Source organism: Bombina bombina, chromosome 7 (assembly GCF_027579735.1).
Source record: "Bombina bombina isolate aBomBom1 chromosome 7, aBomBom1.pri, whole genome shotgun sequence".
Lineage (NCBI taxonomy): Eukaryota > Metazoa > Chordata > Amphibia > Anura > Bombinatoridae > Bombina > Bombina bombina.
In genome coordinates, this window is record NC_069505.1 from 373,583,871 (window position 1) to 373,599,225 (window position 15,355).

General features: G+C 37.9%; 1 protein-coding gene across 1 annotated transcript in view; it reads right to left on the reverse strand.

Annotated features, from left to right (window-relative positions):
• GLYCTK (glycerate kinase) overlaps positions 1–4,108 on the reverse strand; it is a 37,332-nt gene extending 33,224 nt beyond the window's left edge. Inside the window, 1 exon segment of the mRNA XM_053689008.1 lies at positions 3,989–4,108. The gene's annotated coding sequence lies outside the window, so the exon portion shown is untranslated.
• Positions 4,109–15,355: the final 11,247 nt, after the last annotated feature.

Consider the following 15,355-nt stretch of genomic DNA (forward strand, 5'->3'; position numbering starts at 1 on the left):
CCTGATTTTTTAAATAAAGATACTGTCACGGATACCGGGCTGCAAGTGTTAAACCCCTCCCCCCCTAAAACTTCACCCCTGTTGTTTCTCAGTGGTTCTGGGCTCCTCAGAGCAACCACAATCTCTGGAAGCTTTTCTTTGCTTATTTTGTGTTCTAAACTTGTTAAGAGAAGAGCATGTGAGGGGTTAGGCGGGTGTCCGTTGTGAGGCAGCCGACCGGGAGTTCCAGGAGCCCGGCCAGCCTAGGAGGGTTTTCCCGGTCATACATCAGCTCTTCTCTTAACAAGTTTAGAACACAAAACAAGCAAAGAAAAGCTACCAGAGATTGTGGTTGCTCTGAGGAGCCCAGAACCACTGAGAAACAACAGGGGTGAAGTTTTAGGGGGGGTAGGGGTTTAACACTTGCTCTTTGAACTTCAGGTCAGCCACAGAACAGCAGGACACCCGCTAACTTTACCCCTGGTCGCTCCAGTGACAAATCACGCTGGTTTTTGGACTGTGGCATCTGGGGACCGAAAGCTTTAAAATGACACCCTGGAAGTGTTGCTGCTCCCCCGGAATCACCCCGAAACCACCACCCCTGTGTCCTGGGATTCTGTGGGACTGTGGCTGCTATGGAGGTGCCGGTCAGTTTGGAAAGGAGGGAATGGTGGGGATATTGTGGTATTGTCCAGTATCTTATCAAGATGAGCTTTGTGTATAAAAGGAGTGTGTGTTTTCAATAAAATCAGTTCCTGTGTAACCTGAATGCTAGTATGTCTAGTTATTTGGGTTGGCTCCAGCTAAAATCACTTTCCTGGGCTACATAGCAGCCTGTTCCAGGCAGAGGAAGGAACCTCAGGCACAGCTACCTAATCTGGGTAGCCGGAGTCTGCCATAGGGTGGGACCCTGAGTACTGGTGCTGTTGAAATAAGAAAAAGAGATGGCACTACTAAAGATAAATAACGGAGAAGGGCTTAAAGTAATACTCAATTGGCCTTATACAGTTTAAAGAGAGACCACAGGTGCTGTGTATGAACAGAAACTTGAATAATTACCACTAGAGATTGTTGTAAATAAGAATACACATGTAGCACTCTATTCCCCTAAATTATTATAGTGATGTGGAAATTTTCATCATAAGTGGTTAAAAATAAAACTTTATTAGATTTCTTTAAAAATGGGTACTTAAAATCAATTGCAGATATAAGGTGCGCACAATGCTCAAAAGAGCTTAATGTCTGATAAGCACGTTGTGTAGATGAATTCATCAATTGTGCCGGAACTAAGGGGCACTTCTACAGATATCCCTCATTAAAGATCATAAACGATACTCTGATTTTGTAGGTCCGTTAAAGACTAAATACTCTCAAATGACCACTAATGAAATAGAAGGGAGTAAACAAACGGTCTCATCTGTTATACCAGTATTGAGATTAATTATGGGATAATTAGCACAGTGATTCCCAGCTATATGTACACTTGTGAAGCAAATTTTATTCCTCTATATAAATTGCTGTATATCTCATAGCATCCATAGTAATAAATATTTTGATAATATTTGTGTAGGACCTTTTTGGGTTTATAATTAGGTTATATGTATATTACCAAGTTCTTGTGAATTGGACTGCTGTGTATTACGACATCTTAAGAGGCATTAGTTATATCGACATTTGTTATACATGTGGCCCTCGGTTTACAACGGTTCAATTTACACTGTTTCAGAATAACAACCTTTTTTTCCAGTCATGTGACTGCTATTGAAAAGCATTGAGAAGCAGTGCATTTGTTAAAATAGCCATTAGGTGGAGCTGTCCGCTTGTGTTGCAGCAAAGCCAAGCAAGCTGAAATTAATCAGTTTAACCAGACCTGAGCTATCGAGCAGATTTCAAAGGAACAAGATCTTCCTGTATATAAATCAGTCCAGATTGGAATGCATAGAAAGAACTGTTTGCAGAAAAATGCAAGTGAAGTCTGTGTTGTGTGATTATTTTATTAGGTTTATAATGCCGTTTAGCAAATGTTTTTGTTCATTTAACTTAGTTTAATTATATATTCTGTGTTGTGTGATTATTTTATTAGGTTTATAATGCTGTTTAGCAATTAAAGTCTTCATTTCAAAGCTTTAAAAATAATGTATTAGGTGTTACTTATGACAATTTTGAGAGGGGCCTGGAACCTAACTCCCTCCCTTCCCATTGACTTACATTATAAACTAGGTTTCAATTTACAAAGGTTTTGATTTACAACCATTCCTTCTGGAACCTAACCCCGGCGTAAATTGAGGACTACCTGTACAGCCTCTACAGATGATAAATTATGTTGCACTTATATTACTTGACACTAGAGGGTAGTGTTGTATAACTAATGATAGAGGAAAAAGGAAACAATAATCTGTATCTCTTAATAACAATCCCTTACTGGAATTACTAGACGGTAAATTGCTTGAATTTATTCACTGTGATTGTGTGCAAATTTATTGTGGCTATCCAAAGAAAATCACTGATAATTATTGGTAGTACTAATCGCGTTACAGTGGTGAGCGTTCATTAGTATGAGGGCTTATATATATTCCCTTAGTGTAATCACTGTGAATGGCTGAATATCCAGATTATCACTAAACACTCACCATTAACACCCGACCTCCACTATTATGGGGCTATATAATAATCTACTACCCCAGTGGCAAAATACACTTTTTTTTAGTAAGAGAGGGTTTTAAGATTAGGGATAGCTATGCATTCCTAGATCTAAATATACACAGTGGTGAGCGTTCATTACTGGTGCTGTCGGGCATCAGGGGTGACTACTGGCTATGGTCACTAGCCAGCCACATAGCTGCAGTCGGTAGGGAGGAAGCAGGACCCGTTTGGCGGAGTTACCCAGTCGGGGTAGCCGGGGTATCCGTTACAGATACCAAGAGAACAAAGACAAATTGATAATAGGAGTACATTAGAAAGTTGCTTAAAATTGCCTGCTCTATCTGAATCATGAAATACAAAATTTGGATTTAGTATCCCTTTAACATGTGGTTTAACTGCAGTATTCTCCCTAGGACCTATTTTAGTGAACACACCACCCAGATGATTTTACTGACCAGACGGGTAAAATATGAGCCAATATTAAAGGGACAGGAAACCCCCAAAAAAGATGTCATGATTCAGATAGAGCATACAATTTAAAACAACTTTACAATAAACTTCGATTATCATATATGCTTCAGTCTATTGGTATCCTTTACTGAAGGAGCAGCAATGCATTACTGGGAGTTAGTTGAACATCAGATCAGCCAATAGCAAGAGGTGTATATGTGCAGCCCCAATCAGCAGCTAACTCAGAGGTCATCATAGTGCGGTCTTGCTGCTGCTGCTGGCTGGGTCACAAAAAACCTTAACAACTAGCGAAGTACAGAGTATGTTGTGGTTGTTAAAGGGACAGTCTACTCCCGAATTATTATTATTTAAAAAGATAGATAATCCCTTTATTACTCATCCCCCAGTTTTGCATAACTAACATGGTTATATTAATATACTTTTTACCTCTGTGATTACCTTGTATCTAAGCCACTGCAAACTGCCCCCTTATTTCAGTTCTTTTGACAGACTTGCATTTTAGCCAAACAGTGCTGACTCCAAGGTAACTCTACCGGCGTGAGCACAATGTAATCGGTATGGCACACATGAACTAATGCCATCTAGCTGTGAAAACCTGAAAGGGCTTAGAAATTAGCATATGAGCTTCCAGTTTAGCTTTCAACTAAGAATGCCAAGAGAACAAAGCAAATTTGATGCTAAAAGTAAATTGGAAAGCTGTTTAAAATTACATGTCCTATCTGAATCATGAAATTTAATATTGACTTGACTCTCCCTTTAAGGTACATTTAAAAATAACAGAAAATGCCATAATATTGCAAAGTATTCCAAAGCTCCAACCCAGACACTTCATAATGCCACCAAATTATCTCATAATGCCACCCGGCTGACAACATTTTCTGTGGAGAACACTGACCTGAGGATGGTGTAATTTTCCTCTAAAAGTGCAGAAGAAGGCAGAAAGCTATCTGTAATGCAATATGCAGCTATGAGCCCTAATCCCTTGATCAGATCCGTTAATGAAGTATCAGACACAGCCTCTTTCGAGATCCTGTTGGATAAATGATCACATATTTTGCTTGGTCTAAAGGTCAGTATTTTGTTTACATGGTCTGGAAGGTCATTACTTCTCATGGCTAAATTAATAATTACCAAAACCTACCGTGCTACTGCAAAAATAACCCAATAAATGCTGGTTTTATACAGAAGTCACAAAAAAGGTTAACACCTTGTAATTACAAGACATTTCCGTTGTGTTGCTATAAAATATCAGCAGTCTTTTTTTTTTCTCTCCCTTTGTCTTCCTTTTATGAAAAGTATCTGTGTAAAGGTTTCTACCTTGAAATATAATTATTGTTTTGCATGAAGATCATGATGTTTATTTTTCCTTTTTTTTTTTTTTTCTTGTCCTGACTCTCTTTCTTTCTTTTGTAAATGAAAATGGATGTTAAATAAGATATTTAAAAAATAAATAAATAATAATATCAGCAGAGTCTAATGTAAAAAGCTCCAGCGATTCCACCGGCCGTCGGAAGCCTCTTCATACATCAGAAATGACGAATCCGGATTCGTCATTTTGGACCCGCGAAGAAGGCTTGCGACGGGCGGAGGAATCGCTGCAGCGGCTGTCAGGATTAAAAGGTAAGTATTTTGAAGAAAACAAGTGAAATGTCAATTTTGATGAATTAAAGTGCCCTTGTTTTTAATAAATTCATCTAAATTGACCTTCACTTTAAATACTACACAGAACATATAAGTTAAGGGACACTCAAGTCAAAATAAAGATTTATGAATCAGAAACAGCATTCCGTGTAGGGTTGCCACCCGCCCCGGTATCACCGGGACATTCCTGGTCTGACCCTGCATGTCCCGTGTCCCGGAACTACACTCAAATGCTCCGGGCTAAGAGCTCCCCTGGCGCAGCGAGCAAAGATTTAAAAAAAAATTAGCTGGCCAGGGGAGCTCTTAGCCCAGGGTTACTAAAATACTGGGTAGGTGGAGTCTGCAGGAGAGACGGTGTAGGAGGGGAGAAGAAGGTTGAGGAGGGTATTCATCACATGACATCCAGTAGAGAGAGGCAGACTGAGAGGTCAGGCGTTGGTGCGGTGGGCTGGCCGCGGGGGGTCATGTTGGCACTGTACATAGCTTCGAGAGCCCCGAGGAGGTTGTGGTGGTCTGGGACAATGGCACAGCCGCCAACTGTCGCTGCTCTGGAGCCTATGACCTGAGGGTACTGGACAGCGCTCCCACCGGTGAGAGTTTTGGGGTTTCAGGGCTCTTAAATACCATGTGTGGAGTTCTAATGGCATCTTTATCTTAGCCACTGCTATGGATACACAACACAATGTGTCCTTAAAAACTCTAGGGTAACTCGCAGGCATTTATCATGCATAGACAGCATGGGGTACACACAGCTGTAGCCAAAATAAATACTGCAGGTTGTACCCATATAGACATTATTAGGGATACAACTGGCTTTACCCAAGTAAACAATGCTATAGGAACACTTCAAAAGGAAAAGAGGGGGCAATAAGCTGTGTCCAAATAAATCTTGTTAGGAATGCACTACTGTACCCAGACGGGCTGCAAGGGACACACCATCTTCTCAGTAAGTAAACACCCCTGTATGATACAACTGGTCCTGATATTCGGCCCTGCTCCTCGACTGTCCTCGGTACTGCAAATTGCTTTATATCAACAACATTTACCCATTAGCCCAAAAACGTTGTCATCGTTATTATCATTTATATACCTAATTCCTGTATCTCTCACAATCATCCCTGCACCTGTATAAAGCCTGTACCTACTACTGAGTTCCATTTGCAAAAATAAAAACATAGTAACATAGCATATGAGGTTGAAAAAAGACCGAAGTCCATCGAGTTCAACCTATACCAATCTAAAATATATACAGAAAGCTACAGTTATGCTTAAATAATCCCACTAAAAGGTGACCCATTTAATACTTGCAATCATTTCCATGATTTTTGTTTATAGACAGAAATGTATCTAAATAATTTTTAAATGTATCTAGGGTATTGGCATTCACTACCTCCTTTGGTAATGAGTTCCACAATTTACAGTGAAAAAACGTTTCCGTTGCAGGAGATTAAATCTCCTTTCCTCCAACCTTAAATTGTGACCACTGGTCACAAACAATTTTTTTGGAATAAAGAGAGCTTCTGCCATCTCTGTATATGTGCCTTGAAAATATTTATATAAAGTAATCATGTCGCCTCTTAAGCGCCTTTTTTCTAAAGAAAACAGACCCAGTTTGGCTAGACTCTCCTCATCGGTTAAATTCTCCAATCCCCTTATTAGCTTTGTGGCCCTTCTCTGAACTTTTTCTTGTTCTGCAATATCTTTTTTTGTGATTGGTCCCCAGAACCGCACTCCATACTCAAGGTGAGGTCTTACCAGGGCTTTATATAGTGACAGAATTATGCTTTCCTCCCTTGAGTCAATGCCTCTTTTAATACATGCTAGTATCTTATTAGCCTTTGAAGCTGCTGCCCTGCATTGTGCACCCATCTTTAGCTTGTTATCTATTACTACCCCCAAATCCCTTTCCTCCTGTGTTTGGCTAAATCTTGTCCCATTTAAATAATACGTTGCCTGCTTATTTTTACTTCCAAAATGTAGAACCTTGCATTTTCCTGTATTAAATCTCATTTTCCATTTACTGCCCATACTTCTAATTTTTGCAGGTCCCTTTAAAACCTTATGACCTTACTTAACTTAGTATCATCTGCAAAAATAGAGATGTCGCTATTAAATCCTAGCTCCAAGTCATTTATAAAAATATTAAAAAGAATAGGGCCCAGCACTGATCCCTGGGGTACTCCACTGATTACCTTTGTCAAATCTGAGTATGATCCATTTACTACTACTCGTTGCTCCCTATCTTTTATCCAGTTATTTATCCACAAACTAACATTTTCAGCTATTCCCAGTCCCTTAATGTTGTGCATTAATCTCTCATGTGGCACTATATCAAACGCCTTTGCAAAATCTTAGTATATCACATCAACTGATTCCCCTTTATCTATATTTTTACTTACTTCCTCATAGAATCTAATTAGATTACTTTGACATGATCTATATAAAACAATAGTTATGTTTATAGGCCTGAAGTATAAGATCAAAAATAAATGCATTGTTTTGTTTTTTTATTAAAGAAAATAACATTATTTGGCTTAGAATGTTTATATATATATATATATATATATATATATATTTTATATACTGTATTATATATATATATATTATAAATATAAAAATTAATTTCATAATAAATTTGAGGCCGCAACAAGCCACCCCCAAGCCATGCCTTAAACCACACCCTCTCCACGCCCACTTAAAAAGTGTCGAGGAATTTTTTGGGCAAAAGGTGGCAACCCTAATTCTGTGTTAAGACACTTTCCAATTTACTTCATTATCAAATTTTGCACAGTCTTTTTATAGTCACACTTTCTAGAGAACAAGTTCCTACTGAGCATGTGCACAAACTCACAGGGTATACGTATACTAGTCTGTGAATGGCTGATAGAAAATAGCAGAATAAATAAAAATAAAAAAAATAGAAAACAATCTACTGCTTATTTGAAATTCAGAGTAGGTGTTAAATCATTCGGCTAGATTTAGGGTTTTGTCGGTAAAGACCCGCGTAGCTAACGCTGCTTTTTTTCCCAGCACACCCTTTAAACAACGCTGGTATTGAGAGTTGTCTGAGGGGCTGCGTTAGGCTCAGAAAAGGGAGCGTTGAGCCTAATTTAGCTCCACATCAACCCTCAATACCAGCGTTGCTTACGGTAGCGGTAAGCTGGAAAAACGTGCTCGTGCACGATATCTCCATAGGAAACAATGGGGCAGTTTGTGCTGAAAAAAAACCTAACACATGCAAAAAAGCAGCGTTCAGCTCCTAACGCAGCCCCATTGTTTCCTATGGGGAAACACTCTCTAAGTCTGCACCTAACACCCTAACATGAACCCCGAGTCTAAACACCCCTAACCTTACACTTATTAACTCCTAATCTGCCGCCCCCACTATCGCTGACACCTACATTATCCCTATGAACCCCTAATCTGCTGCCCCTAACACCGACAACCCCTATATTATATTTATTACCTCCTAATTTGCCCCCCCAACGTCGCCGCTACCTTACCTACACTTATTAACCCCTAATCTGCCGACCGGACCTCGCCGCCACTATAATAAATGTATTAACCCCTAAACCGCTGCACTCCCACCTCACAAACTCTAGAATAAATAGTATTAACCCCTAATCTGCCCTCCCTAACATCGCCGCTACTATAATAAAGTTATTAACCCCTAAAACTAACTCTAACCCTAACACCCCCTAACATAAATATAATTTAAGTTAAACAAAATAATATTCCTAAAATTAACTAAATTAATCCTATTTAAAACGAAATACCTATCAAATAAACCCTAATATAGCTACAATATAAATAATAGTTACATTGTAGCTATTTTAGGATTTATATTTATTTTACAGGCAACTTTGTATTTATTTTAACTAGGTACAATAGCTATTAAATAGTTATTAACTATTTAATAGCTACCTAGTTAAAATAATTACAAAATTACCTGTAAAATAAATCCTAACCTAAGTTACAAATACACCTAACACTACACTATCATTAAATTAATTAAATAAATTACCTACAATTAGCTAATTTAAAATACAATAAAATAAACTATTCTATAATACAAAAAACAAACAAACAATAATTCTGATCGGCCAATAGAATGTGAGCTCAATACGATTGGCTGATTGGATCAGCCAATCGGATTGAACTTCAATTTTTTCTACCTTAATTCCGATTGGCTGATAGAATCCTATCAGCCAATCGGAATTGAAGGGACGACATCTTGGATGACGTCCCTTAAAGGAACCTTCATTCGTCGTGAAGTCATCAGTTGAAGAGGATGGCTCCGCGTCGGCTCCTTTGAAGATGGCTCCGCTCCGGATGGATGAAGATTGAAGACGCCGCCTGGATGGACACTTCTACCGGATGGAGGACCTCTTCTTGCCCCGCTTGGATGAAGACTTCTACCGGATCAAGGACCTCCTCTGCGTACCTTGGATGAAGAATTCGGCTCGGCTGGGTGAAGACGACTCAAGGTAGGGTGATCTTCAGGGGTTAGCGATAGGTTTTTTTAAGGGGGGTTTGGGTGGGTTAGAGTAGGGGTATGTGGGAGGTGGATTGTAATGTTGGGGGAGGTATTGTATTTTTATTTACAGGTAAAAGAGCTGATTACTTTGGGGCAATGCCCAGCAAAAAGCCCTTTTAAGGGCTGGTAAAAGAGCTGATTACTTTGGTAGTTTAGAAAAGGGTAGGACATTTTTTTTATTTTGAGGGGATTTTTTATTTTATTAGGGGGCTTAGATTAGGTGTAATTAGTTTAAACATCTTGTAATGCTTTTTTAATTTTTGTAATTTAGTATTTAGTTTTTTCTTGTATTATAGAATAGTTTATTTTATTGTATTTTAAGTTAGCTAATTGTGTAGTTAATTTATTTAATTAATTTAATAATAGTGTAGTGTTAGGTGTATTTGTAACTTAGGTTAGGATTTATTTTTTGGGCCAATTCATGAATTACACATGTAGAAAAACAGATTTTTTTTTAAGTCTAAACAAAAATGTTAAGTACATAGGTAAAGTTAAACACATGAGCAGTGATGCAAAGTTTGATCATGATATCCAAAATTAAAAATGCATATATATATATATATATATATATCTTTACCTATGTACTTAACATTTTTGTTTAGACTTCAAAAAAAATTCTGTTTTTCTACATGTGTAATTCATGAATTGGCCCAATAGATGGCAGTAGTAATCTCTATCAATGGTCAAAAAAAGTTTAGCCAATATGGAGTTAATATGTTTGTAATTAAGCCATCTGGCCTATTTAAAGCTGTGCTGCAGAGCAATCCATAGCATGATTAAGGGTCTGCGTTACCCTAAACGTCGCTGTCTGTTCACTTTGTCACCTTCATAAAGGTTTTTTCACTTTTAAAGAAACAGTGCTGGAGCCATTCACTTTTTTCCTTTTGGACTTATATATGAGAGGTGAGCAGGACCCTCTGGCTACCGTGCACTTTGTTAATCAACTCTGAACTGTTACTTGTGCTGGACCTATTGCTCTCTTTGTATGTTACCTTCCTGTGGAGGTCTCGAGCACAATATACACTTGATGGAGGTGCAAAATGAAGGTTTGGATGTTTTTTCATACTCGGATGTAGATGCCTCTAGGATAACAGCTCTTGCAAGAGGTTCAAGAGAATTCCTTAGAGATACAGCAAACACTAATATGTCAAAGAATTGGGAAAAAGCACGCAAAAAAATTGTTATCCTATGAGCTACACAGTACCACTTTGGCTGAATACTACAGGGTAAGGCAGATTCCAAGAGGCCTGAGAATCAAGCTAAGACCTACCATTATGGCCAATAATGAAAAGTATCGCAAAAGATTTGAGTGCATTTTAAATAAGTGTTCTTTCGACATTATTGTGTGGACAGTTGAATGCCTCCAGGAAGAAATGGACAAACAAAAAGTGTTGGTTACAGAATGCGAACAAGCATTGAATATCCATTTCTCCACGGAAGAATTACAAAATATCAAAACAGAGGTAAATAAACTGTTGGATGATTACCAAAAGGAACTTAAAGAAATGAAAAGACAAAAGTTTACAAGAGACGAAGAAGATTACCAGCAAGATCGTGTATACAGGTGGTCACATGATAGTCGCGGCCGTGACATCATGTGGAAGCGACAAGGCAGAGGCGGAGGTGCATGGAGAGGAGTGAGACACGCTCCGAAAACAACCGCAATGGGCAACTCACCTTCCAGTTCCTCTGAAGATTTTTTCAGCTCTGGTACAGAAAACAATACCGGAGGGGAGGAAAGAAACACCGGTCCCAGTGGAGACACCCGCTCACAGCGGAGCAGCGTGAGGAACAAACAGCCGCAAAGGGGAAAGAAAAAAGTGACTCACTAAATTCAAGGTACCAAAAAAACCTCCCTGATCAAAATCCCCTTGAACTGTCTATATACACCCCGGCTGGACTGATCCAACAGGAGAATGGTAATCCTGATATGCCTAATGAAGTTCATAATATTGTTGTGAACATTTCTAAATATGCTTTATCTAAAGATGGATATTCTGTGTTAGGCAAGGGGTTATCATTTTGTCCTACAAGTCATGTAAATGAATTTACTGTTGAAAAAGATTTATATAGATTTTTTCGCACTTTAAAATTAAAGGCACACTTTGGCAATGAAAATGATGGTATGGTTTGTGATACATCTATTGATAGTGATAATGCCATGTTTAATCTAAAGTCTTTAAAACTTAAGAATAAGTCTACCTTTGTCCCCAGTTCAACTAACCCAGGTGTTGAAACATTTATTAAGTTTGTTCAAAATGATGTGAAGAATTTACTATCACAGAAAAAGTTTAAACAAAAAGGTAACATGTCTTATGGAGAAAGGCAGGCTTTAAAAAATCTTGCAAAAAATAAAAACATCACCATTAAAAATGCAGATAAGGGTGGGGCGGTTGTTGTATTAGATACTGAGTTCTATGTACAAGAAATTTTAGGTCAGCTATCTGATGGTGGCATCTACCAGATTTTAGAGGGAGACCCTTTATTGGATTTTAAGAAGGAAATTAAAACAACAGTAGACACAGCTCTAAAAAATAATATAATTTCAAAAGATCTTGCAAAATTCCTCATAAAAACTGATCCTATTACTCCTATGTTCTATACACTACCTAAACTTCATCAAAATTACAATGCACCCCCTGGCAGACCTATCGTCGCCAGTACAGATTCTGTATTTTCACATATCGCTATTTTTATAGATAAGATTCTCAATCCTATTGCATCCAAACAAACCTCTTTTCTTAAAGATACAGGTGATTTGTTGAAAAAACTTTCTAATATTTCGGATGTGGATAATGATATCCTTTTCTCATTAGATGTTGTGAGCCTTTACACATGTATCCCCCATGAAGCAGGCATTCAGGCTACCCTTGAATTCATTAAACAAGAAACTAACTTCTCTTTGCAACAAAGTAATTTCAATGAGGATTTACTCAATATATTGTTATATCTCAATTATTTTCTTTTTCAGGATACATTTTACTTACAAAAACGTGGAACCGCGATGGGTTCGAATATGGCCCCTTCATACGCCAACATCTTTGTTAGCCAATTTGAGGAGAAAAATGTTTATACCAATCAAGACTTTAAAACTAAATGTAGGCTATGGCTTCGCTATATAGATGATGTCTTTGGCGTATGGAGGGGCCCTATTTCATCCTTAATAGACTTTGTTGATGAGCTTAATAAGTGCACTGATAGTTTGAGATTTACTTTAAATTTTTCTGACACCTCTATAAATTACCTTGATACGATCATATACAAAAAAGATTCAGTTCTTAAAACAGATCTTTATGTTAAGCCAACTGATCGTAATACATTGCTACAATATAATAGTTACCACCCTAAGAGAGTTTTTTTTCTTCTATTCCAAAAAGTCAATTTATAAGAACGATTAGAAATGTACAGGACAGGGATATGCAAGAAATTAGACTTGAGGAAATGGCTAACAAATTTAAAGAGAGAGGATATCCCCCATCTATGATCACTAGATGTAAAAATGAAGCTCTACATGAGAAAAGTGTTAAACCAAAGAAGAACAATAAACGTATATTTTTTTCTTCAGAATTTAATACACATAGTGATCATATTGCTAATATCATTAAAAAAACACTGGTATCTTTTGGGTAAGTTTAACCCTCATATATCTGAATTTCAAGCCCCCCCTATACACTCATACAGACGAGTTAAAAATATTAGGGATACCCTAGTTAAGGCTGACATTGGCAGTACAAACACCAGTAGGATTACCTATCTTACTACCCCCAAAAAGGGCTCATACCCCTGTCTTCATTGTGCACAATGTAATGCTATGATAAAAGGTAAACACATAGCACAAACCAATGACCGAAAAATTCGGGAAATTAATGGGTACTATACCTGTGACACAGACTTTGTAGTCTACTTATTAAAATGCCCGTGTGGGAGGGGCTATGTAGGGGAAACTACACGCCCCATTAGAGATAGGATTAGTGGGCATAAATCTTCAATTAGATGCCAAGACAAAACCCTTCCAGTTTCTTCCCATTTTCTTGAAATGGTACACACTGTCAGCCAACTGAGGTACCAAATAATAGATCATATCCCTAAACTTAGGAGAGGAGGGAATAGGGAACTTGAACTCAAAAAGAGAGAGGTATGGTGGATTCAACAACTAAAAACTCTACATCCAGTAGGTCTGAATAGAGATTATGATCTCCATTTGTTTTTATAAATTTTATCTTTCTTCATATATATATATATGCATTTTTAATTTTGGATGTCATGATCAAACTTTGCATCACTGCTCATGTGTTTAACTTTACCTATTAAAATTAAAAATGCATATATATATCTTTACCTATGTACTTAACATTTTTGTTTAGACTTAAAAAAAATTCTGTTTTTCTACATGTGTAATTCATGAATTGGCCCAATAGATGGCAGTAGTAATCTCTATCAATGGTCAAAAAAAGTTTAGCCAATATGGAGTTAATATGTTTGTAATTAAGCCATCTGGCCTATTTAAAGCTGTGCTGCAGAGCAATCCATAGCATGATTAAGGGTCTGCGTTACCCGAAACGTCGCTGTCTGTTCACTTTGTCACCTTAATAAAGGTTTTTTCACTTTTAAAGAAACAGTGCTGGAGCCATTCACTTTTTTCCTTTTGGACTTATATTAATAATACAAAAATTACATTTTTTTCTATACAAAGAACATTGGAATGTAAAATATGTAAATTAGATCGCCAAACAATATCCAGACTGGGAAGCTGGGACTGACTCGGGGAGTCAGGGCAGAGTCACATCCTATTAGTGGGGTCACATGCAGATATAGGTGTGACATAGGTGGCATTGGGGTGTACTGAACATGTAGCTAGATGGTATCTAGCAAACTGGGACAGTTTTTAGGTAAATAAAGCTGTGGTAGAGACAACAGTAAACGCTCCAAAACTGTGACCTTACCACAAAATTTGAGAAGGTTGTTTGCTCTGATTATATAAAATACCTACGACAAAGAAACTGTGCAAACCAAAATGTTCAATAAGCTGAGTGCAGTAATTTCATCGGGTTCCCCTGACATTAAAGTGACAAAAGTGGTAAGTGAAATACACAGTGCTGCATTACGGACACCATTATCAGAATTTCTTTCTATATACAGGTGCACCTTGTTTCATTGCGCTTTGCAGATATTGCGTTTTTTACAAATTGAAGGTTTGTAGCAACCCTGTGTCAAGCAAGTCTATTGTGCAATTTACCCAACATATATACACATAGAAACACATGTATACACCAGGGATGTGAATTTGGATTGTTAGTAAGAATCCGAATGCGGAAGTAAGGAGTCGCTCATTCCCTTTGGATATTTTCATAGCTGGATTGATTCCTGTAAAAGTTCCTCACTCTAAGAGCTGGATTTGAAACACGCCCCTGACCACACCCCCACTGGCACTGCGCCAGGTGGTCTCAGTTTCACCTCTAAAAATTATGGTAAGCCTGCACATGCCACGCTCACTTTCCTGTACCAGAGAGCCCATGGGAAATGTTTTAAGATATGTTTGTTCAATATATGTAAATGTACAAGTCAGCAACAGGTCATGAGTTTTGCATACCTACCAACAAAGAAATTCATGAGTGGGGTCAAGCTAGGGTTGCCAATTTTTTTCTGGGAGAGTTGGCAACCATAAATCAACCTGGTCTAGAGATAATGCCTTCTATGGGAGTCTGGGATGAGACATGGAGGGTTTGGTTTTACTTTGTGATACTGTGACATTTGTAGAAAACTAAAAGAAGAGGGAGGGACCATCCATGAGTAAATACATCAAAAGTTAAACCAGACACATACCTATCTCACGCTTGAGAAAACAGGAAGGAAATTCAACGGCAAAATGACCTTGAAAGAGGAAGAATGAAAACAAGGATATGCTTGAATAATCCTATAAATGTCCCTCATTGAATAATAATATACGTTTTTATAAACCAGAAATGAAAGATTAAAAAAAAGAACAATTGAATATGCCAAACGTAATGTGGCGGCTAATACAACTTACTTTTATAAGGACAGTGCCAGTCACAACATGGCGGCTATCTACTGACGTCACAACTA